The sequence below is a fragment of the Halichoerus grypus genome, chromosome 4, assembly GCF_964656455.1.
Source record: "Halichoerus grypus chromosome 4, mHalGry1.hap1.1, whole genome shotgun sequence".
NCBI lineage: Eukaryota > Metazoa > Chordata > Mammalia > Carnivora > Phocidae > Halichoerus > Halichoerus grypus.
Window position 1 is genome coordinate 138364191 of NC_135715.1, and position 27117 is coordinate 138391307.

At 37.6% G+C, this 27117-nt stretch overlaps 1 long non-coding RNA gene across 1 annotated transcript in view; it reads right to left on the bottom strand.

Moving 5' to 3' along the window:
* The window catches only part of LOC118524061 (uncharacterized), an 86097-nt gene that overhangs the window by 51984 nt on the left and 6996 nt on the right, over nt 1-27117 (bottom strand). The window contains exon 3 of the long non-coding RNA XR_004911404.2: nt 7678-7739. This is a non-coding gene — a long non-coding RNA (uncharacterized LOC118524061). The remainder of the gene's footprint in view (nt 1-7677; nt 7740-27117) is intronic.

Below are 27117 nucleotides of genomic sequence, written 5' to 3' on the forward strand. Positions count from 1 at the left end.
GTAGAAGAATTAACAGGAGGGTGCCTGGCTGGCTCAGTCAGAAGAGCATGGGACTCTTGATCTCAGGGTCATGAGTTCAAGCCCCATGTTGCGTATAGAGATTACTAAAAAAAATAAACTTAAAAAAAGAAGAATTAACAGGAAAAAAAAGAACTTGTAGTCAGTGTTTAATTGAGAATCATCTGAAGTGCAATAATGACATAGTTGTGTGGAAAATTAGTGAATTAAAGTTTTTTAAAGAATAAAAATATTTTTGTTTATCCCTGTAAACCTTACAACTTAAAAAAAGGCTAAACATTACAGAGAGGTAATATAAAAAAGCTACTCTCCGGGTGCCTGGGTGGCTCAGTCGTTAAGCTTCTGCCTTCAGCTCAGGTCATGATCCCATGATCCCCTCATCGGGCTCCCTACTTAGTTGGAAGCCTGCTTCTCCCTCTCCCTCACTTGTGTTCCCTCTCTCGTTGTGTCTCTCTCTGTCAAATAAATAAACAAAATCTTAAAAAAAAAAAGCTACTCTCACAGTTTAACGTATCTTGAAAAACTTGATGCATATATCTATAACATAACCATTTTTACCATTAATTCAGACAGATGACATAAGATTAAACAAAGATACCAATCTTGTTATTTTCTTTTCATGCACTAAAATTTTGTATTACTTCATTTTTTTTTTAAGATTTTATTTCTTTATTTTACAGAGAGAGAGACACGGCGAGAGAGGGAACACAAGCAGGGGGAGAGGGAGAGGGAGAAGCAGGCTTCCCGCAGAGCAAGGAGCCTGATGCGGGGCTCGATCCCAGGACCCTGGGACCATGACCTGAGCTGAAGGCAGACACTTAACGACTGAGCCACCCAGGCGCCCCTTGTATTACTTCATTGATGAGAGCACTGTAATAGCCCCAGAGGAAAATCCGTCTAAATATTTTCAATTTGAAGGGTTTAAAGAAACAATAAATAAGCCAATAACTTGTTTTCATCTTAATGTATTTTCTTTTTTTTAAGATTTTATTTATTTATTTATTTATTTATTTGAGAGAGAGAGAGAGAGCGTGAGCACGAGCACGAGCGGGATGGGGGAGGGGCAGAGGGAGAGGGAGAAGCAGGCTCCCCACTGAGCAAGGAGCCCAACGTGGGGCTCCATCCCACGACCCTGAGATCATGACCTGAGCCGAAGTCAGATGGTTAACTGACTGAACCACCCAGGTGCCCCAATGTATTTTGTATTATATTAAGGTGAATAATTCATCTATGTTTTCAAATAATCAATAGAAATATAAACAACTATATTAGGATGATATAGGAAATCATACATGACAAGAGGGCTAAGACGAAGTTCTATGAATATACAACTTTGCGAATATAAAAGTGTCGCCGCAAAATAAAGATGTATTATATGTTCACTCATAATTGTTTATAATAAAATCAACCAAAAGCCAGATAATTCTTGTGTTTATTCAAATAGTCTTTAAAAATAACTTCCAAACACACACACACACACCCACACACCCATACCACCACACGTGTGATTATGCATTGAACATTTCCATAAGGATACTCAATGTGTCTATCTAATGAGACTGGATGCTGAGAGAAAGAATTTTACTTTTCACATTTCTTCATCTTCTGTACTATTTGGGTTTTTTTTTTACCACGAGCATGATTTTATTTCAATAATTTTAAAACTAGCTAGTTAAAAAAGGTAGTCATTCAGTGAGTATACCCTAAAACACATACTGCAGTCTATAGGCACATGGTGTACATAGGTGTCTCTATCATGATTTCATTTCATTCTTCAGTTGGTTGGAGCCCCTCTTGGCCCAGGGGGATCCTTGCATTAATACAGCGTCATTGAGGGTCTCCAGAGGAACGAGCGTCTGCAAAGGGAGAAAGGCTTTTTGCGATAGTAGGGCTTAATTGTCAATCATGAGAAAGAGCAGTATCCGTGAAACTTCCTGGCATATGGTGTATGTAAATGATATTCTTTCATAATTTTAAAACATTATTTATAAATGTAAAAGTTTGAACATATACAAAGGTAGAAAGAAATGAACCCCATGTATTCAGCAACCAGCTTCAGCAATGATCAATGCATGTCCAATCTTGTTTTGCTTATTACCCCACCCACTCCCCCATTTCATTGAATTATTTTGGAACAAAGCCAAATATCATATCTTTTCATCCATAAATATTTCAGTATGTATCTCCATAAGGACTAAAAAAAACAAAACAAAACACAATAACATCACATCTAAAAAAATCCCCAAGGATTCCTTAATATTATTAAATATTCAATTATTACTAAAATTTCCCTGATTGTCTCATAAATATATTTTTACAGTTGACTTATGTATAGATTATCGACTGTCTTTTAGCCCATAGATTACCCCCTCCTTATTTTTTTCTTACTCTTTATTTATTGAAGGAACCAGGTATTTTGTCTCATAGAATTTTCCACAGCTTGGATTTTACAGATTACATCTTTCTGTTATTGTTTAACACGTTTTCTGTCCCCTGAATATTTTGTAAATTAGTAGTTAGATCTGGATGCTTCGAGCAGTTGCCATTGTTTGGGAAGACTACCTTATAAGTGGTGGTGTGTACTCCCCGCTGCATCGTATCAAAAGGCACAGAATGTCTGCGTGTCTCTCTTTTTGTGATGTTAGTACTGACCAGTGGTTTAGGGGCTGTTAGCATAGCATATTGTGGTAGACTCTTCACTGGTTCCCCACTTTGCCCTTGTTCCCACCCCCAAGGGATATTGTCCATGTAGGATTGAGCTGTGGATTGGCTGGACAATTCTGTTCATCTTGGCTGAGCTTGATTGGATGATTTTTTCTGGATCCAGCTAGGGCTTCCACATTAGTTGGGCAACTTAGTTGATCGATCCAGAATGTCCTCCGGTGCGATGGCTCATCTGTTCCTTGTGTCTCAATCTATAGCAGGCTAGCCCAGGCATATTCTCCTGGTTTTACAAAGGTCGAAGAGCCTTCCATATTTGTAATCATCTGACTCATCAAAAAGATCATTCTTTTTTAGCAATGCAAATTCTTTCTTAAACTTCCAATTAGTCTTCAGTACGAGCATTCAATACAGATACATATATGATAGAGCTGACCTTTCTGAAGTTTGGCAGTTCATTTTGTCTCCTTATGTAATAGGATAAGGCTTATTATTAACGTTTTCTAGCCCTTGTACTTACACAATTTTATAGACTTTCTGACGTGATGAGAGGTCTTTATCATTTTGTTCTTGAGCTTGTCAGTTCAATCCACACCAGAATTCTTTATTTCCTTTAATTTGTCTCATTGACTGTTTTCCTTCCTGCACAATTCTTCTTCTCTTTCTTTTGACAGCCCAAGCAGGTTTACAGCAGTCCGGTTTTAGCTATGCCGACATATCTATTCAGCTTATCCTTGGGACATTCAGGAGAAACCTGTTGCAGTCAGTGTTTATGAGCTTTTATGATATTTACTTAACAAATGTGGCCTTCAGGAAACCAAGGTAGGCATTGAATGAGTTGACAAGAAAAATAGAGGATGGCAAATGCAGGCACGGGTAAATGGGAGAGTCACTCTGGAAAGATGCTTATATGAAATGAGGAATATTTTCCCCCTAATGTTAGAAGAAACTCTGCCCGATCATTCATTTCTTCAATAATTTACAGAATCTTGGATCTCTTGAAGTATAAAAACTTCAATATATATATTGTGTTATATATATAACACAAGCCTAACTGTATGCTCAAAGGCAACTTCTTGCTCACCCCATATACAAAGGCAAGATAACTTATAGTCCAAACTTGAAGGATGATATATAGTAAAGTATTTTACTGGAAAGTAAGAATTGAAACCCTCGGATGGATTTTGCTGAACAATACAGCAATCTGGGAATGTCAAAGAAGTAGGAAAAAAAGAAAAAGAAAAAGAAATCTTTTATCAGACCTTAGCTAGGCTTATGAGGGTCACTAAGGAGCAAGCTCAACAATAATTAAAAGCTATAAAGCGCTGCGTGTCCTAAATTATAAACACCTTTACAATCTTGGAATTACAAAAAGGCTTTTTAAACACCATTATCACTAATCAGTTTAAAATATTATCAATTTAACACTGATTATCGGTAGTAAAACACTACCGGTTTAAAAATACTTCTTGAATGTCTTAATACTGTGTTCTGTACTTCCAAGGAATGCAGATGAAAATAAGATTTACCCTTTTAAAGAGAGAGTAATCTCTCTTGAGTCATAAACTATTTGAGATATTTTGGAAGCTATGAATATTCTCCTTTAGAAAATGCACATTTGAACATATGCTCAAGATTTAACATTTAGCTTTTGGGGTTTTATGGGCGTTCCAGAAGCCCTCCCATGGATCTTGTAGGGGTGAGTTATGGACTTTACTTGCTCCTTGTGAATTAAGAAGAAACTTAGTAGGAGTCACATATGCCCCTAACTTGCCATCTGATCTTGATAAAGTCATTCAGCATCTTAGGGACTCGGTTTCCTCATCTGTCAAGAAAGGAGCATGGAGTAGATAACCTTCTGGACATAACTTTTTCTGTCCTTTAGGAGCTAACAATCTGTCTGGGAACATGAAATGATCATAAAAATATTCAAGGCAATATTTTTTCCAACATTTATGAAAAATTTCAAACAAATTTCAAAATGGAAGGAAATTATAGTGACCACCCATATCTCCATCACTTAAATTCTAATATTCAATTTTATCACATATTTATCCATTTAGTCATTCCTCCATTCATCCAGCAGTTTAAAAAGTGCATTTCAAAGTAAATTACAGACATCCCTACTTTCTTCTTACATTTTTCAGCATGAATATCATTGAGTTCAATATTTGTTTATAGTTTTCTTCTTTTGATGTAAAATTTACATACAAAGGAATGCATAAATCTAAATTTCACATTTGTTGAGTTCTGGCAAACCCTATGGTCACTCTTTGTAATTGATTCCTTGCTATACCCCAACTCTTTTGTCCCATCTCTCTTTACTTACCTGGAGAAACCAAAACCCTGCTTAAACCCAACTCTCTAGCCAATAAAAAATTATCTGTATGGTTGAATAAGACTAGACAAAAGCAACTCTGTTGACTATGTGTGTTTTAAATTCATGATCACTGACATAATGCTTCCCAGCAGTTATACTCTATTTGCTTCATCCAGTCTCTCCCACTCTCTAAACAAGTGTTTCTCACAAACTATCTGGGTGAAGGGTCAATTTCTTTTTTTTTTTTTTTTAAAGATTTTATTTATTTATTTGACAGAGAGAGACACAGCGGGAGAAGGAACACAAGCAAGGGGAGTGGGAGAGGGAGAAGCAGGCTTCCCGTGGAGCAGGGAGCCCGATGTGGGGCTCGATCCCAGGACCCTGGGATCATGACCTGAGCCGAAGGCAGATGCTTAACGACTGAGCCACCCAGGCGCCCCAACAATTTCTTATCATTTTAAATCCATTATGGAATAATACTTTTGTAAAATACAACTTAAATGAGTTACAAGAAAAATGAAATAAAACGAAGACATACAAAAATGCAAGTCCCAAATTTTTATCATTAAACTTAGCAGTCATAAAATTCTTCCATCCAATTGCTATAAAAGCTTCTACAGGCTTACCCTCAATTCCTGTAATTGTCTTTTCATGGACGGATAACAAGGACTGTGAAAAAGCACTGGTCCCCAGACTATGCTCAAATGACTATTTTGTAGCTTCTCCTCCCTCCTCAAACCTTTCCTATTTGCCTGCCCTTCCTCCTGTGAGCTGATGATTTTGCTTCACTGAGATACTTGAAGGAATCAGAAGAGAATTTCACAGGCTCTCACCCTCATATCTACTCACCTACCTCTATCTGTGCCCATACACACCATGCTTTCTTTTTTTTTTTTTTTTTTTAAGATTTTATTTATTTATTTGAGAGAGAGAATGAGATAGAGAGAGAGAGAGCATGAGACGGGGGAGGGTCAGAGGGAGAAGCAGACTCCCTGCTGAGCAGGGAGCCTGATGTGGGACTCGATCCTGGGACTCCAGGATCATGACCTGAGCGGAAGGCAGTCGCTTAACCAACTGAGCCACCCAGGCGCCCCCACACCATGCTTTCTCATGTTACTATGGATGAACTGCCATGCTTCTAGAAAAGGCCAATCCTTTTGATGTACACTGGGGTCATGCCATCTCAACTCAGGGATGGGGCTCTGGCAAGTCTCCCCCTCCCTTTCACATCATGATTCCCCCCTCCCCTCTCTACTCTGTCATTCACATCAGCATATAATCATGCTGTTTTTTCTCCCAACTTAGAAACCTCTTGGCCCTCTCTCCCTGTCCAGCTACACACTTAACTTCTCTGTCCTTTTCCTGCAAAACTCCTTGAATTAGTTGTTTATACCAGCCATCTACAATGCCTTTGCCCGATTCTCCCTTGGACCCACTTTAGGCAGATTTTCACCCTCACTACTGCATTAAAACTGCTCTTTTTCTAAAGTCACCAGTGGCTTTCACATTTCCAAATTATTATTCATTTCTCAGCCCTCAGTTTCCTTGATCCATTGGCAACATTTCACAGTTAATGGTTCTGTTCCTTGAAACATTTTCTTCTGTCTTTTGGGGTACCATTCTAGTTTGCTTTTCCTCTGACTTTTCTGGCTTTTCCTTTTCAGTTTCCTTTGGTGCCTTGCTGACCTGGAAATGTTGGAGTATCCAATCTTTGACCTCTCCTCTTTTCTGTCTACACTTATTCCCTCCATGATTACATGCAATTTTATGACTTTAAGTACCATCGATAGGCTGATGAACCTCAAGTTCCCTGAACCTCTCCCCTGAATCTCACTCAGATTTCCTATTTGTCCTCTCCCATTGGTATCTAATGAGCACCTGAGCATCTCAAACTGAACATGTCTAAGCACAGCTCCAGATATTCCCCTCTGCTCCCAAATGCTTTCTCAGTCTTCTCTACTTTAGTTAATAGCAACTTTATCCTTCCAAAGCCCTGAAACCTTGGCATCATCACTGACATCTCTTTTTTTTTCTCATACCCCACCTCTATTTCCTCAGCAAATCTTGTTAGCTAGCTCGGTTTACAGGAGACCCAAATGAGGAAGAATTTTTGCATAAAGATCAAAGAGTAATGTTTTATAAAACAGAAATATTAAGAGAATGCCAATACAGCCTCCAGGCTCTGAATATAAGGGATGGAAAATGAGTAGTCTCCGCTCTACAGGGCTTAATGGGGTGGTTGGGGCACAGCAAGTTTCCAAGTTCTCCATAGGCAAGAGATGAGTGAGATTTTGGGAAGAGGCTGAGAATGAGAAGAAGTTGCTAGCAATGAAATTACTCTTCCAGAGGGCAAAAAGAAGGATTGGCCTTTTCTAGAAGCATGGCAGTTCATCCATAGTAACATGAGAAAGCATGGTGTGGGGAAGCATACATCATCATCATCATCACCATCATCATCACCAATATATAGTCCAATCTCCCATTAGAAGGATAGTTAAGATACCTTTACACATAGGTGCTTTGGGTTAGACCATAACACCTTGAATGTGATATACATATGGCAGTGTTAACTTAAGAATTTAATGCCAAGACAAGGTAATCAAGAATGAAGTCCCAAATAGCAGTTAATTTTATAAGAATTGAAGAAAAAGGGACAAATATTATATAAGTCCACTTACATGAGATACCTGGAGTAGTCAACGTCATTGACACAGAAAGTAGAATGGTGGTTGCCAGAGCCCTGGGGGAGACAGACAGGAGTTAGTATTGAATGGGTGCAGAGTTTCAGTTTGGGAAGATGGAGAAGTTCTGGAGACGGATGGTGGTGGTGGCTGTACAACAGTGTGGATGTACTTCATGCCACTGAACTGCACTTAAAAATGGTTAACATGGTAAATTATGTGCAATGCATTCTTTACCATGATAATAAAAAAAAAAGGAATTGAAGCAGTGTGGTTTTAATGCTTGCTAGTCCAAGTCAGCTCAGAGAATGTCAATTCAGAGACCCTCATAGGGGTCCGACACTGTGGAAAGTGTTCTATTCACCTCCTCTAGTTTAATCCTCACCAAAGCCTAATCATGAAAGTATTGTTGTCTCTATCGCGGAACAAGGAAAACTGGGAGCCCCAAAGTGTTCTTATCCAAAGCCACAGGCTAGTAAATAATGGAGCTGGGAATTATATCCGAGCATATGTGTCTCCAAAGTCTATGTGCTTTCTATGAGCTAACTACATTACACTGACATAGGGGAGATGTAAACTCTGCTTTAAAAAGTTCCAGTCCATGTTTTAAGCATATGGCACAGTGGTGGACTCCTGGTAAGCACTAGGAACAGATGGTTAAAGGCAGCTCCTTTTATTTTATTTTTTTTACTAGTTTCAGAGGTAGAATTTAGTGATTCATTGGTTGCATATAACACCCAGTGCTCATCACGTCAAGTACCCTCCTTAATGCCCATCACCCAGTTACCCCATCCCCGCACCCACCACCCCTCCAGCAACACTCAGTTTGTCCCCTGGAGTCCAGCGTCTCTTATGGTTTGAAAGGCAGCTCCTTTTAAACAAAAGCCAGACTGTGCTCAAGTTGAGAAGCTGGTGGTGTGATAGGAGCAAGCTCTACGAGAAATGGCTGAGGCCTTGAATGAAAGACCTCTGTTCAGAGGCAGCACTGTGGAAGGACTCATGATTACACATCGGATTTATCAGCCATATCCTCGCACACACAGACAATAATTGCTATCACGGGGCATCACCCCCTGGTTAATGCACAACCAAAATATGATGTGCCCAGAGGTGAAATGAAAATTTCATATCTGTACTTTAGAAATATGAGTGTTTTGTAAATATGAGGCATTAAAATGATTTAGATTCCACAAAGCAGTCTGGGAACAAGAACAGTTTTATCAGATGGGTATCATAAAGCTCACTGACGGCCAAAACAACAGTGCCAAAAAGGAATTAGGTACAGACTACTCAGGGAAGCTTTATATAATGCCAACTTGAACTTTTCTTCTTCTTTTTTTATTCCCACCAAAACATGTTTTGGAAAATCTATGTATGTCTCCTATTGTATAGAGAACTTCAAAAGACTGAAGTGGACCACTGCAGAAACCTCAGAATACTGTCTTGAGAATACTTCAAATATTTCCAGAACACATCAGTATAAAACATCTGCACTATAAATTAAAGATGCCAATTGGGTTGCCAGTAAAGGCAAAGTTTAATATTCCCAGATGTTATTATATAGTATCTTATGATATGTTGGCTGAGTAGAGTATGCACATTTGTACAACATGGAATTTTTTCAAAATGTAAATCTAATCCCTGGAGATATAACAATAGCAAGACTGAATAAATTGTCTGAAAAGTAAAATTTGTATTTCTCTTTTTTTATTGTCAGTTTAAAAGATGGAGGAAGAGAAAGAGCAAGAAAACAAATTCTTCTATTAAATGGTACTTTGTCTTATTGAGGTAGAAAATTCTTTTTTTTTTCTGAAGTGTAATTGACTCATAACATTATATTAGTTTTGGGTATATAAGATAATGATTTGATATTTGTATAGTCACTACTATAATCACCACAGTAAGTCTAGTCACCATCCATCCCCTTACATAGTTACCAGTTCTTTTTCTTGTGATGAGAACTTCCAACATTAACTCTCTTAGTAACCTTCAAATATGCGATACCATGTTATTGGCTATAGTCACCATGCTGCACATGACATCCCATGACTTACTTATTTTATAACCTGAAGTCTGCAGCTCTTGACCCCCTTCGCTCATTTTGCCCACTCCCCAACCCAGCTCCCCTCTGGCAACCACCAGTCTGTTCTCTGGATCTATGAGCTTGGTTTTGTTTTCTTTGTTCATTTGTTTTGTTTTCACATTCCACATATAAGTGAAATCATATGGTATTTGGCTTTCTCTATCTGACTTATTTCACTTAGTACAATACCCTGAAGGTCCGTCCATATTGTTGCAAATGGCAAAATTTCTTTTTTATGGCTGAGTAGTATTCCATTGTGTGTGTGTATGTATACATATGCATTTATATATACATATACATATATACATATACATATATACACACATACGTATATATACCATACATATGGTGTTTATATATATATCAATCACATCTTCTTTATCCATTCATCCATCGATGGACACTTAGGTTGTTTCTGTATCTTGGCTATTGTAAATAATGCTGCAATGAACATATGGATGCATATATCTTCTTGAATTAGTGTTTTGTTTTTTTGGGTAAATACCCCAAAGTGGAATTGCTGGATAACATGGCAGTTCTGTTTTTACTTTTTGAAGAAACTCCATACCTTTTTCCATGGTGGCTGCACCAATTTACATTCCCACTAACAGTGCACGAGGGTTCCCTTTTCTCCACATCTTTCTTAACTCTTGTTATTTCTTGTCTTTTTGATAATAGCCATTCTGACTGGTGTGAGGTAATATCTCACTGTGATTTTGATGTGCATTTCCCTGATGACTGGTGATGCTGAGCATCTTTTCATGTGTCTGTTGGCCATCTGTATGTCTTCCTTGAAAAAATGTCTATTTGGATCCTCTGCCCATTTTTTGATCAGATCACTTTTTTAATTGTTACAGAGTGTGTAAGTGCTTTATATATTTTGGATTTTAACCCCTTATTAGATATATGATTTGCAAATATCTTCTTCCAGTTGGTAGGTTGCCTTTTTAATTTTTGTTGATTGTTTCCTTTGCTGGCAGAAGCATTTTAGTTTGATGTAGTTACATTTTTTATTTTTGCTTTTGTTGCCTTTGCCTTTGGAGTAAAATTCAAAAAAATCACCTCTAAGACCCATGTCAAGGAGTTTACCGCTTATGTTTTCTCCTAGGAGTTTTATAGTTTCAGGTCTTAAATTCAAGTGTTTAATCCATTTTGAGCTAATTTTTGTGTATGATGTAAGATAGTGGTCCAGTTTTATTCCTTTGCACGTGGCTGTCCAGTTTCCCAAACACCATTTATTGAAGAGATAGTCTTTTCCCATTGTATATTTTTGGCTCTTTTGTCATAAATTAATTGACCATATATTTGTGGGTTTATTTCTGGGCTTTCTTTTCTGTTCCACTGATCTATGTGTCTGTTTTTATGCCAATACCACTCTGTTTTGATTACTATACTATAGCTTTGTAATATCATTTGAAATCAGGGAGTGTGATGCCTTCAACTTTGTTCTTGTTTTCAGGATTGCTTTGGCGATGCAGTATCCTTTATGGTTCTATACAAATTTTAGGATTCTTTGTTCTATTTCTGTGAGAAATATGATTGGAATTTTGATAGAGATTGCATTGAATCTGTAGATTACTTTGGCTAACAATATTAATTCTTCCAATCCATGAGCATGGAATATCTTCCCATTTGTTTGTGTCTTCTTCAATTTCTTTAATCAATGTCTTATATTTTTCAATATACAAGTCTTTTACCTTCTGGGTTAGATTTATTTCTAGGTATTTTTTCTTTCTTTCTTTCTTTCTTTTTTTGTTATTTATTCTTTCTGAGGCAATTGTAAATGGGATTGTTTTCTTAATTTCTTTTTCTAATAGTTTGTTGTTATTGTATAGAAACACAACAGATTTTTGTGTCTTGATTTTGTACTCTGCAACTTTACTGAATTTATTAGTTCTAATAGTTCTTGGTAGAGTCTTTAAGGTTTTGATATATAAAATCATGTTGTCTGCAAATAGTGTGAGTTTTACTTCTTCCTTTCCAATTTGGATGCCTTTTATTCCTTTTTCCTGCCTAATTGTTCTGTCTGGGACTTCCAACACTATGTTGAATAAAAGTGGCAAGACTGCACATTCTTATTTTGTTCCTGAAACAGAAAGGAAAACCTTTCTGTTTTTTCACTTTTGAATGTGATATTAGCTGTGGGCTTGTCATATATGGCCTTTATTTAGTTGAAGTACATTCCCTCTATTCCCACTTTGTTGAGAGGTTTTATCAAAAATGGATGTTGTATTTTGTCAAATGTTTTTTTCTTCATCTGTCGAGATGATAACATGATTTTTACCCTTCATGATCCTTTTAATGTATTGTTGAATTCAGTTTGCTAATATGTTGTTGAGGATTTTTGATTATGTTCAATGGGGATACCTCAAACTTTTTATAAGCATAGATCTGAAATGAATAGTTTTTTTTTTTTAATTTCAGCATTTATTACTCTGATTGCAGACTTTGGAGAGGATGCAATGGAAGCTAAATATGCTTATTTACTTAGTAAACTCTCTTTTTGAGGTATTGACCATGTTATGGCATACTCCATTTTTAGAATTTCCTATATTCTAAGATGATTGGTTGAATTCTGTCTAGGATGTTCAAAACAAAATGAAACATAGTAGGGGTGGCTCAGTTGGTTAAGCATCCAACTCTCAGTCTCGGCTCAGGCCTTGATCTCAGGGTCATTAGTTCAAGCCCCACGTTGGGCTCCACACTGGGCATGGAGCCTAATTTAAAAAAAAAATATGAAGCATGGTAATTTCACAACACCAAAGAAGCCATATTTACATTATAGAAGTATTTTGGAGGATTTAGTAATTCATAGCATCCTTGCCCTGTGGGAATTGGTAGCAAGGATGAAATAGTGGAAGCAGTTTCATTCTGGAAGCTTTCTCCTACTTTACTCCATTTGGAGTTGAGCTTCAGTGGTAATAACCATAGAGACATTTTTAAGTCCAAAGTTATTTTGGTTAATTCAAAAGACTATTTTTATCCATTCACTGTCTAATTCAATTATTCAATACATTATGAACTCAAAATATCATTATCAAAAGCAGAAAGGGAAAGTTGTTAAGTATGTACGCCTTTATATAGGTAATATAGCTAAGATACCAGTCTCCAAATACTTTGGCATTATGCAAAAACCTTCAGGGGTCAGTAAACTAGGTTTCTAGATTCTATCAGTAGCCAGTTGTGCAACCTCAGAAAAATAATTTCAGCTTTTTGGAACTATGTTTTTTCATTTCCAAAATAAGAATGTGTGGTTAGACTGGTTTTTTTGGTTTTTGTTGTTGTTTTGACCTGCTTCACCATCAGAGGACCTCATTTTACCAGTTGTCTGGGGAATCCTAGTTGGGAACCTCCAATTAGTTTATGTGGTCAATTTGAGGACAATTAGGTGTTTGGCTGGCATCACAGAATTCCCAAAGTTTCCTTCAGATTCTAACATGCCTATCTTCCCTCATCATCATCAACAAAAATGAGTTATGGGGTACCTATTATTTTACCATATTGGACTAGGCAAGGGGATACCAAAAAGTTAAAAAGGCTCCTCTTCAGTCTGACTGGGAAGATAGGCTACATGGATAAAATTAAGGAAACAGGGTGATGTGTACTGGGTGATAATGATAACCCCGGGGCCAGAGAGTTTAGGAAGGCCTTTTCAGACAGGACCTGAGAAAGGTTAACAAGGTAGAAGAGGGTGGACCTGGGGGAAAAAGTGATAAGGTCGTTCCAGGTGGGATGAATGGAGTCATCAGAAACATGGGAGCAGGAATGTTCAATGTCTGTCTTAGAAGAATGAGCAGGCCAGTTTGGCTGGAAAGAATTGTATTATTATTTAATGAGTCTTTAATCCCAAATTGTGTCTAGCAGCTTAGCTGTTATTTTAGCAAATGTGGTAGCTATTATTGCTATATTTAGCCAGCCTGTGGTACATCAGACTATCCAACTGTTTACAATTACTTTTATTAACCCTAGGGAAATTATTGATGTGTCTCAGAATCTAACACTGACACAGTGGAACAATCGGCAAATATTTATTGAATCCATATAGTATGCGGGTCTTTATGAGGCAGAAAGCTAGATTGGAAAGGTTCTAGCCCTAAGGAAGCAGACTAGTTGCTGTTATAAAATCCCCTCCAAGGAAAAAACAAAATAAAATACAAGATTATACAGCCAATTTAGCACTTTAAAAAATAAACCTCCAAACAACTTATACTTACAAAAATGATCTTACTCATACTTATGATAAGAATGAATCACTGACGAATCTAACCCTCTAGCTCAGATCCAGGTCTCTTCTTATCCCCATAAGCTCCAAGACAGTATTTCCTTTCTTTTTCACTCTACTGATCTCTTCATGGTGTCCCATAGCATGCCAAACTTTAAGTTCCGAAAGAACACATCATCTTCTCTCCCCAACACACCATCTCTCTCCAAACAAAATATAACAGTAGTAGAAACCACTTTCATTGCCGCTACTATCACAAAAAACCAGCCACCAAAAAAACTCCAAAGCAAGCAAAACCAAGCCCGTCCTTTCTCTGGTAATTCTCACGTTGATGAAGGGCACTACTTCCAACAACCCAGTCACCAGGTCAGAAACTTTGGGCCCTGAAAGAACGGCACGTTGAGATGGGGGAAGATGGCATACGTGAAGGGGGTAGGATTGAGGCTGTTGGGAGGCCAAGGGATGTGTCTGTCTTGATTGCTGTATCTCTAAAGTACCTGGCACTTAGTTAATTGTCCAATAAATACTTGTTAAATTAAGTAGAAATTTGCCTAAGAGTGGACATTATTGTTTTATCAAAAGGGAGAAATAAATTAATATTCATCTTTTGCTTTATCTAGATAGCATAAAGTTTGACCTACAGATTCGTGAATTGTTACTATTGGTACTTTGGCTCAGTTTCCTCAGGCGCTGAATAGAATTCTGAGAGCTACCTTCAAAGTCTAACCAGTATTTACAGTCTGACTTCTGAGGTAAATTGAACTCAGTGTTTTAAGCAGCCAATTTACAAAAATACTTTTGGAACACACTTGTTAGAAAATCGAGGATTCACTGTTCTGTATGATAAACGCTAAGTGAACATTTCAGGTGCTAGACACTAACAGTGTACTAAGGAGGGCAGGATTGCTTCCAGGGGCGTAAGTGGAAGAACTTTTCAAGATGGAACATTTATACAGAACCTTTAAGAGTGGGCAGGAGTTGGGAAGGCAGAGAAAAGGAAGACGGGCCTTCTAGATGAGAGAAAAATTATGAACAAAAGCAAGAATTAAAAGGCGTAAAGAGGGATAGTGAGTAAATGTCTAAGTTGCATAGAGAAGTATCAGAGATATGTAGAAAGAATGTTACTGCAAGAGCAGTATTTTTAGGAAGATTAATTGGTGGTTATCTGTGGCATGATTTGGAGCTGAGAGAGACTGGAAATGTGAAAATTAATTAAGAGTCTATTTCATAGATCCTGGCATGAGATAATGGTCTAACCCAGAGTGGTAGTGGATATACCAAGAACATGGAAAAAGATAACAGGAAATGAATGATATTTTGTTATTTCACAGAGCAGAAATTATTTTCTAGGATTTCTGATTTATAACAAATATATAAACTTCAGGGAGATAGTCTCTCAAATACATCATTGCAAGGCCTTGTATTATTTTTCTTGAAGGTAGTTTCTGTTTATTAAAAAATCATATTAATGATATATAATTATACTGATACAGTAACCAGTTGAAATTTTCATTATAAAAAAGGCATACTGACACTTCTATTTCCAGCAAAACTGTGGATTAGACAACCTGAAAAAGTCTCTCATTATAAAACACTTGGAAATCAGGGTAAAATAAAGCATCCCCACACACCAAAAGTGAAGACTGAATTGAGAATCAAAACAGTGTGGCAAAAGTTATGACTGCCCTGGAGAGTTTATTGGTCTTGTTAACCCAGAAACTGGGGTTTATTATCCCATGCAAGAACATGAGAGGCTTTGGGCCAGTGTCAAGTTGGACACCCCCACAATGCTAAAGCCCCCAAGAATTGTGCCCTCAGAGAAAGGGCAAGCTAGCAAAAATCTGTCTACCAACACAAGGAGGCAACCAGGAATTTTTCACCTGTATTCTAGGTGGGCTGAAATCATATCCACTTTAAATTTGTAACCACAAGTCCTCATATGGATTTGTTGTTTGAATTTACACTACCTGTAGGGGCCCAGGAACTCTCCCACGCTGAGAAATCAACCAAAAAAAAAAAAAAAAAATGAGGTCTAGGCTAGGCTGGTATTACTCCTGGAGTGCTTGGTAGAAGCAAATGAAAAACCTTTCTGGAGGGGTATGCCTTTAATCATAGCGGCACATAGTTCCCACAGAGGAAGCCTCACAGACTAAAATTATAGAATACACAGGAAATAATCTACTATGAGTGAAGGTCAGCAAATACATCATATGGCATGATTAGACCCCAAGAACTTCAATTAATGGAAGCATTGGTTAGATATTACAAAATATCTGATTTATACAACTGTAGACTCTAAAGAAGAAATTAAGAACGTAAGAAAAGAACAAGTTATTAAAATTTCTTAAAAAGTATTTTGGGGCCTCATTCCGGGCAGATTGCTGGGAAAGGGGATCTATTTGGGCATAAGCATGGCTAAGACTGATGGTTGGGAGTTGTCAGCATTCCAAATCATGATGTCCAGGGAACTGTTACGAGCTTTCATCCTATTCAATTAGTGCCTATGCTAAAAACATCAGATATTTGTGTTGAGGCCTCGTGGCAGGGATCTCCATGAGGTGGTGATAATTTAAGTCAAATGGTGAAAGAATAGTGGTTGTGAGATTTCTGTCCGGTTGGAGGCAAGGCCCCAGCAGTCCGGTAGAGTGTAGGGTTGGTGATGGTGTTGGGGAGGTGTCAAGGTTAGCTACTGACAAGGACTAGGGTGACTGTCAAGACCCCAGTCAAAAGGGTTTAGGACAGATATATATCTAGGCGAAAAATGGGTTACCAAATAAACTGGGGAAGAAGTCCTGTAATGCAGATTAGGTATGCACAGGGAAGATGGGGACAGGGAAGATGGAGGTCAGGTAGGTCGGGTGCCCTGGATACCACAGTTAGATTAACAAGACTCATTCCAGACCCTACGAACTGATGGGAATGGGGTTTCCAATATGCTACCAGGCTTGGTTCAGACTTGTTCACAACTGGAACAAATTTAGGACCTGAAGTTGGGTGAAATTCCATGAGGCAAGCACCGATCCAGTGGACTGTATTTATATATCCACTTACCTCTAGACTGTGCAATGCCTCTAAGCCTTAAAAAAATTAAGAATCTTGCATTAGTATTGGATAATCAAGCAATTGTCATGCCTTTTAATTTACTACAAAATATCATGCAAAAGATTTCTTTTTGCACATGACTTCTATTTAAATGAATGCTCCATCTCAATGAACAGATTTATGATAAATCCATCCAACTCTTTGCTGTCTTCCAGGGTCACTATAATTTCTTTTAACGTGTTTATTGAGAGAAGCACTTTCTCCTATGCGGACAAAGTATTTCTTGAGGAGTGACTTCATTTAAAGTTTTCAATTTAAAAAATTTCATTTAGAATGTTGGACTATTTAGGATGTTTTCTATTTGAGAGAGAGAATCACAGTCAGCCCTGTCCCCACCCTGCCTTCCAGGTTGTTGCCCCCCTACAGCTTAGTCTGGAAGGACTCTGGCAGGAGCTGCTCACTTCTGGAAAGAGCCTGCAGCTTCTGGATTCCCAGGGTTGGGGATTTGCTTCTGAGAACCAGAGAGTCTTTCTGGCTCTCCTGGGTCAGACCTCTTGGGAACTGTGCTGCCAGATTGCTTGTGAGTTTCCAGAAACTCCTGGGCCTTTTGACTCAAATGGCTCCTTGCTTCCCCCCTGCCCTCAACATAGCCCCGCTCGGCCTCAGTGCACCCTCCTGTCATCTCCAGCTCTGGGTGCCTGCTTGAGAGTGGCTTCTAGAGTGTTGCTCGGCTGTGGCTGTGGTTGACGACACTAGCACTACTTGGTGGCAATCTTCCAGAGTTAGAAAGGTCTGTTTCCTGTAAAATAGAAATAAAATTCCTAGATTCTGTGTTTGACTTTGAAGGCAGAGAGGAGGCTAAGGAAAATTGGTTTACCGTGTGCTCTAACATTTCCAAAGTATGTTCCAAGATGCATCTCATCTTGAGAAATTCTTTTGGAAAAAAAAGATTGGTTAAGGAAACTCTAGGTTAGTTGGAAAACAGAAATGTAGAAATCTGCATACCATTCTCTATTATGGAAACTCAGAATTCCCAGGAGCATGTTGATAGTTCTAACAAGTCCCATAGTAAAGAAACCTATTTAATTTGGATTAATCAGCGCTTTCCAAACTTTTTGATCTCCATAACATTTTTTGAAGAATACATATTATTATCTTGAAGGAACTAGAACGCTGGGGACCAAGCTTTGGAAAACATTAATTACCTGCGTCTAATGGCATTTGCTCAGGTTTCATTATCTTTGTAGCTTCTGCCACAGAGGCCCACTTTTACTCTCTGGATCTTTCTTCTTTGTTGGCCTTTGTGACTTCCCTTATTCTGGTGTTCCTCCTACCTCCTCTCCGTGTCCTAAACCTGAGTGTTCTCCAACATTCAGGCCTCAGCTTGAAGTTTTTTATTTTATTTTTATTTTTTTAGTAACTCTCTTCCCTTAGGATCACATTCTACCTTCTGGTTTCAATCATCACCCATATATAGATTAAAAAAAATCAATCCCTAATATCTCTCCTAGCTCTTGTCCTGCATTTCAAAATGCCTCCAGAACATTTTCACTTGTATATTCTGCTGTTACCTCAAATTCAACATGTCTGCACTTGTCTTCCCACAATATGTACCCTTTTCGGTGCATATACACAAACAATAACCAGTTACAGTTCATAAAGGTAGAGAAAGCCCCATGTTAGTAGCAATAAAAAAGATTAAATACCCAGAAATATATGTAATGAGAAATGTGTAAAACCTAGACATGACAAATTTAAAACACTCCTGAAAGCCAAAAATGTAAACTTGAACAAATGGAAAGACATCATCTATTCTTGTATAGGATGAGTCAACATTATAAAGATGTCTTTAAGTCAATTTATAGATTTAATGCAATTCCAAAATAAATATCAACAAGGTTTTTTTTTAATGGAGCTATATAAGTTGATACTGAAGTTCTTGTGGAAAAATAAACAGGCAAGAATATCCAGGAGAACATTAAAAAATTATGAGAAAAGAAAGACACCAAAGAAGATAAACTACCTCATTTAAAAGGAAGGAGATTTTAAGAAAATAAACATATATCTGCTTATTTGTACAAAAGAAATGCAGAAAGGGTAAACCAGAAATGAGATTGGTTACCTCCAGGGAGTGAGTGGGAATGGGTAGAAATAATGTGTAGTAAGAATGAGGAACAGTGACACTTATCTGCATATGCCTTTTTATATGGCTTTGACTCAGAACCATGGTAACGTTTCACATGCTCTCTCTGCTCCCTGCAAAATAAAGAAGTAAAATCATCCAGGACTTGGGGAGAACCTTAAATGGAACATGAAAAGTAATAAATGAACTTAAGTGTATTAAATGAATAACATAATTGCCCTGAAGCAGGTGCGGAAGAAAAGAACTAACCTAACTAACCTTGGAAAATAGTTTTTGACCATAAACTGTTAGGCTAAAGCCCAAAATCCTGCACAAAAATACTGTACTCTTCTTAGTAATTTTTTTTCTCATGGGGATATGAGCTTGCAATTTTGAAAGTACTTTATGTGTGTACTGTAATTGAACAAATAAGAAAATATATTGCAGATAATGAAAGCCAGGTTTCTCCCTGTCAGAGAAAGAAGAAATTTTTATTATTATAAATCATAAAAGGGGGAAAACCTAGAATGAATTTTGTGGTATTGGATTAAAATTGAAAGTATGAATCCATGGTTTACATATATATGTATATGTGTGTGTGTGTAAAACACAAAACATATACATACACACAGAGAGATAGATAGTTTGGAAATAAATATAGACGTGTGTGTGTGTGCATGTGTTACTACCTGCACATATATTTCCTATCTTTGTTCATTGAGTGGGCCTGGAAGCAATGACAACCCAATAGCATTGGGCATATCTAACAACCAGATCTTGGTTTCTAAATATCATTCTCTGCTAAAAGAAACAGGAGTTTTTTGGAAAATGGTTGATTCCATGGGTAGGGCAGGGAAAATACAAAATGCACCTGGAACATCTTCTAGTGCCAGAAATAAGGAAATGCTCAAAAAATAATAGAGGTATTTTGAACAGACACAGGAGTCAACTTGGACAATTTACCAATAGCCAAGTCTGGAGAAATTTGAGCAAGAAAATAAACAATGATAGTTTGGGATTATAATCAATAGGATAAAATAAATATCCACAAATCCATACTGAAATACATAAATACTTGAATAAATAAATAAATACAAGGGGAGAAGGCACAGCTCTTCCTTGCCGTAGGATTCTAATCAATAAATGTAGAAGGAATGATAAAAATAGAAAATCACCATTAGTTAAACACCAAAGTAATAACTGTTGCAGGCAAGACCCATCAACAGATAGTAAAATTAGTGGACAAAATATGATCAGAAACAAGATTGCAGAGTCTTTTTTTTTTTTTTTAAGATTTTATTTATTTATTTGGCAGAGAGACAGAGAGAGAGTGGGAGAGGGAGAAGCAGGCTTCCCGCTGAGCAGGGAGCCCAATGCGGGGCTTGATCCCAGGACCCTGGGACCATGACTGAGTCGAAGGCAGACACTTAACGACCAAGCCACACAGACACCCCCCGCCCTTTTTTAAAGATTTTATTTATTTGACAGAGAGAGACACAGCAAGAGAGGGAACACAAGCAGGGGGAGTGGGAGAGGGAGAAGCAGGCTTCCCGCTAAGCAAGGAGCCCAATGTGGGGCTCGATCCCAGGACCCCGAGATCATGACCTGAGCTGAAGGCAGACACTTAATGACTGAGCCACCCAGGTGCCCTAAGATTGCAGACTCTCAAAGTATCTCTTACAATATACTTCTTACTTACAAAGAAAAATGTAACTGTACAGTGAAGAAAAGTCAGAGACACTACCTTAACCAAGGGATCAAATTTAACATGACTAGTAATAAGATATATTGACTTGTACCCTGATATGATATACTGATAAAGGCACAACACTGCTTCTGAGGTACTTTTACCAAAAACATATAACATCAATTTATCATGGAAATATCAGAGAAACCCAGATCGAGAAACATTCTACAAAATAACTGAACAGTATTTTTCAAAAGTGTCAAAGTCATGGAAGACAAAGGAATAATAAAAACAGAGAAACTGTCATGTATTGGAGGAGACTAGAAACATGGCAACTAAAGGCAATGTGGGAACCTGGATTAGAAAAAGGAAGTTAGAGGGAAAACTGGATAAACTAGTATAAGGTGTGTAGATTGGTTAATCGTGTCACATCAATGTTAATTTCTTGGTTTCAGTAATTTTACTATGTTATATTTTACATTTACAAATATACATACATTTTATAAACACAAATATATTACATATGCAAAGGCAACTTTGTATGTACATAAAATAAGAAATTATGTTTTACTAGTAGATATAGATATCAGGGAAAACTGAGTGAAGGAAATGGGAACTGTACAATTTTTGGCAATTTTCTATAAGACTAAAATTATTCAAAACAAAAGCAAAGGCAATTAGATAAAATAGGACTCAACTTCAGCTATTAGGAGTATATACTTTAAAACTCAAAAACTGAAATTTTAAAAATTACTGGGAAGGCTAGGATATTAATTTTACTTTTAAGCCTGTTATAATGCATTTTAATCTGACTTACACTTTCCTTAATATGCTTTCTTACTACCATATGATCTGGCAGGGCTGGTAAGCTTAAAGTGTTTTCCAATATGCTATTCTTTTTTTAAAAGCCTTATGTCTTGCTGTAATCATACATTTCAACAAAATAATGGACATTAATAAAAGTGGAAAGATACATGGATAGTTTATCATAAGAAAAACATATAGGCTACTTATATGACATTTAAATTGTTATTAGATATCAAAGTAATTTTTTTATTATTATCTTTAAAATTTATTCTTTTTTTTTTAAGTGGGCTCCACACTGAGTGGAGCCCAACATGGGGCCCAAACCCACGACCCCGAGATCAAGACCCGAGCTTAGATCAAGTCGGTCGATCAACTGACTGAACCACCCAAATGCCCCTAAAATTTATTCTTTTAGGTATCATCTTTGCTCACTCTATCTTCACCTCATTTTAACGTACTGAGATTCTTTGTTTTTCTTGTTTGTGTTTAAGTATGTGTGCAACTACACTTCTATAGATACGTTATACAGGCAGGTTCTCTTCTCTCAGATAGGGGGTTCTCTTCTCTCAGTCTATCTATAAATCCTCTGGACAAAACTGGATGAGGGCATGCTGTGTGGAAACATTGAATTCTCTTATCCTTTCTTAAGCTAGTGAAAGGGCTTCTTATTTGAGTTTCTGATACTTCAGTTGCAGTCTATATACAACTAATGTGCTTTGAGTGCTCCACATGCAATATCTTTTTTTCCTGAATTGGAAGACTAGCCTGATGACACTACTGTTGGGGGGCACCTGAGTGGCTCAGTTGGTTAAGCATCTGACTTCAGCTCAGATCATGATCTCGGGGTCCTGGGATCAAACCCCAAGTGGAGCCCCAGGACCAGCTCTGAGCTCAGCAGGGAGTATGCTCATCCCTCTGCCCCTCTCCCCTCGCTCTCTGTCTCAAATAAGTGAATAAAATATTAAAAAGAAAAATTAATACAACTTTGAACAAAGCAGAGGCAGATGTTCTTTGTAATTTTTATACTTGGAATTAGGTTCTCTGACAGTAAAATACAGACAAAACTAAATAGAAGATCTCACCAAGATACTAGCCAATAGGATCCATCAGTACATTAAGAGGATTATTCACCACGACCAAGTGGGATTTATTCCTGGGCTGCAAGGGTGGTTCAACATCCACAAATCAATCAATGTGATACAATACATTAGTAAAAGAAAGGACAAGAACCATACGATCCTCTCAACAGATACAGAAAAAGTATTTGACAAAGTACAAACTCCTCACAGTGTAAGGATAGAGGAGACATACCTCAATATCATAAAAGCCATCTACGAAAGCCTACAGTGAATATCATTCTCAATGGGGAAAACCTGAGAGCTTTTCCCTTAAGGTCAGGAACATGGCAGGGATGTCCACTATCACCACTGCTATTCAACATAGTATTAGAAGTCCTAGCCTCAGCAATCAGACAACAAAAAGAAATAAAAGGCATCTGAATCAGCAAAGAAGAAGTCAAACTCTCACTCTTTGCAGATAACATGATACTCTACGTGGAAAACCCAAAAGACTCCACCCCAAAATTGATAGAACTCATACAGCAATTCAGCAAAGTGGCGGGATACAAAATCAATGCACAGACATCAGTTGCATTTCTAACTATGAGACAGAAGAAAGAGAAATTAAAGGGTCGATCCCATTTACAACTGCACCAAAAACCAAAAGATACCTAGCAATAAACCTAATCAAAGAGACAAAGGATCTGTACTCAGAAAACTATAGAACACTCATGAAAGAAATTGAGGAAGACACAAAGAAATGGAAAAATGTTCCATTCTCATGGATTGGAAGAATAAATATTGTTAAAATGTCTATGCTACCTAGAGCAATCTACACATTCAATGCAATCCCTATCAAAATACCATCAACATTTTTCACAGAGCTGGAACAAATAACCCTAAAATTTGTATGGAACCAGAAAAGACCCCGAATAGCCAGAGGAATGTTGAAAAAGAAAACCAAAGCTGGTGGCATCACAATTCCAGACTTCAAGCTCTATTACAAAGCTGTAATCATCAAGACAGTATGGTATTTGCACAAAAACAGACACATCGATCAATGGAACAGAATAGAGAACCCAGAAATGGACCCTCAACTCTATGGTCAACTAATCTTCGACAAAGCAGGAAAGAATAACCAGTAGAAAAAAAGATAGTCTCTTCAATAAATGGTGCTGGGAAAATTGGACAGCCACATGCCAAAGAATGAAACTCAACCACTCTCTAACACCATACACAAAAGCTCAAAATGGATGAAAGACCTCAATGTGAGACAGGAATCCATCCAAATCCTAGAGGAGAACATAGGCAGTAACCTCTTTGACATTGGCCACAGCAACTTCTTTCAAGATACATCTTGAAAGGCTAGTGAAACAAAAGCAAAAATGAACTTTTGCAACTTCATCAAGATAAAAAGCTTCTGCACAGCAACAGAAACAGTCTACAAAACAAAGAGGCAACCCACAGAATGGGAGAAGATATTTGCAAATGACACAACAGATAAAGGGCTGGTATCCAAGATCTACAAAGAACTTCTCAAACTCAACACCCAAAAAACAAATAATCAAGTCAAAAAATGGGCAGAAGGCATGAACAGACACTTCTCCAAAGAAGACATACAAATGGCTAACAGACACATGAAAAAATGTTCATCATCATAAGCCATCAGGGAAATTCAAATCAAAACCACACTGAGATACCACCTTACACCAGTTAGAATGGCAAAAATTGACAAGGCAAGAAACAAATGTTGGAGAGGTTGTGGAGAAAGGAGAACCCTCTTACACTGTTGGTGGGAATGCAAGTGGGTACAGCCACTTTGGAAAACAGTGTGGAGGTGCCTCAGAAAATTAAAAATAGAGCTACCTTATGACCCAGCAATTGCACTCCTGGGTATTTACCCCAAAGACACAGATGTAGTGAAAAGAAGGGCCATATGCACCCCAATGTTCATAGCAGCAATGTCTGCAATAGCCAAACTGTGGAAAGAGCCAAGATGCCCTTCAACAGATGCATGGATAAAGACGATGTGGTCCATATATACAATGGAATATTACTCAGCCATCAGAAAGGATGAATACCCAACTTTTACATTGACATGGATGGGACTGGAGGAGATTATGCTAAGTGAAATAAGTCAAGCAGAGAAAGTCAATTATCATATGGTTTCACTTATTTGTGGAACATAAGGAACAGCATGGACAACATTAGGAGAAGGAAGGGAAAAATGAAGGGGGGGAATCGGAGGGGGAGATGAACCATGAGAGACTATGGACTCTGAGAAACAAACTGAGGGTTTTAGAGGGGAGGGGGGTGGGGGGATGGGTTAGCCCAGTAATGGGTATTAAGGAGGGCATGTACTGCATGGAGCACTGGGTGTTATACAAAAACAATGAATCGTGGATCACTACATCAAAAACTAATGATGTATTGTATGGCGACTAATATAACATAATAAAATAAAATTAAAAAAAAAAAATCCTAGAGGAGAACACAGGCAGCAACCTCTGTGACCTCGGCTGCAGCAACTTCTTGCTAGACACGTCTCCAAAGGCAAGGGAAACAAAAGCAAAAATGAACTACTGGGACTTCATCAAGATAAAAAGCTTTTGCACAGCAAAGAAAACAGTCGATGAAACCAAAACACAACCAACAGAATGGGAGAAGATATTTGCAAATGACATATCAGATAAAGGGCTAGTATCCAAAATCTATAAAGAACTTATCAAACTCAACACCCAAAGGACAAATAATCCAGTCAAGAAATGGGCAGAAAACATGAACAGACATTTCTCCAAAGAAGACATACAAATGGCCAACAGACACATGAAAAAATGCTCAATATCACTTGGACTCAGGGAAATACAAATCAAAACCATGATGAGATATCACCGCACACCAGTCAGAATGGCTAAAATTAACAACTCAGAAAACAACAGATGTTGGCAAGGATGTGGAGAAAGGGGAACCCTCTTACACTTTTGGTGGGAATGCAAGCTGGTGCATCCACTCTGGAAAACAGTATGGAGTTTCCTCGAAAAGCTGAAAATAGAGCTACCCTATGATCCAGCAATTTCACTACTGGGTATTTACCCCAAAGATACAGAGGTAGGGGTCCGAAGGGTATGTGCACCCCGATGTTTATAGCAGCAATGTCCACAATAGCCAAACTATGGAAGGAGCCCAGATGTCCACTGACAGATGAATGGATAAAGAAGATGTAATATATATATAATACACACACACACACACACACACACACACACACACACACACAATGGTATACTACTCAGCCATCAAAAAAAAAAAAAAAGAAATCTTGCCATTTGCAATGATGTGGATGGAACTAGAGGGTACTATGCTAAGCGAAATAAATCAATCAGAGAAAGACCATTATCATATGATCTCATTCATATGTGGAATTAAAGAAACAAAACAGAGGATCATAGAGGAAGAGAGGAAAAAATAAGACAAGACAAAATCAGAGAGGGAGACAAACCATAAGAGACTCTTAATCATAGGAACTGAGGGTTGTTAGAGGGGAGTGGAGGGATGGGGTAACTGGGTGATGGACATTAAGGAGGGCATGTGATGTAATGAGCACTGGGTGTTATATAAGACTGATGAATCACTGACCCCTACCTCTGAAAGTAATAATATATGTTAGTTAATTGAATTTAAATTAAAAAATTACAAAAAAATCTAAATAGGTCTAGATAAAATTCATGTGGGTTCATGTGAATGACTAGGTTCAACAGTGAAGACAGAAATATTCAGTCACTTATAAAAAATTTTCCAGAGACAAAATGGAAACCATTGCTGTAATTGGCAAGAGGTGCTGCTACCCAATATTAGTTGTTTCTATTCCATTTGAGTTTCTGGGATACTCTTTAAAAAAAAGGAAGCTGGCAAGTTACCAAATATTTCACACTGAAATTTGAATTGAGCAACAGCTTAAGATGGTTGCTTCAAATTGAATTTAATTTGAAGAATGATATAGTGAAATGTTTTCATTTTATCTGGAAAGGAAAAAATTAAGAATTACCATGAAAAAAGGATGTTGTGCCCCTTAAAGACTGTAAAATTTAAACATGTGCCAAAATAAAGTTTTGTGTAAGATAGTTGGCAAGCTTTTGGATTACTGAAGGTGTACTTCACACCAGCCCAAGAAGTTATTTTTCATATATTTAAATTTGGTATCCTGGCAAGGGCATTTCACTTATACTGAAGAGTTGTGGTAGCTATGGCAACATGACAACTTCAAACATTTCTTAGGTAACATTGTCTATGACTTTAAATGGGTGCAGAAACTCTTTCTTTCTTTCCTTTTTTTTTTTTTTTTAAAGATTTTATTTATTTATTTGAGAGAGAGCGAGCGAGCACAAGCAGCGGAGAGGGGCAGAGGGAGAAGCAGAC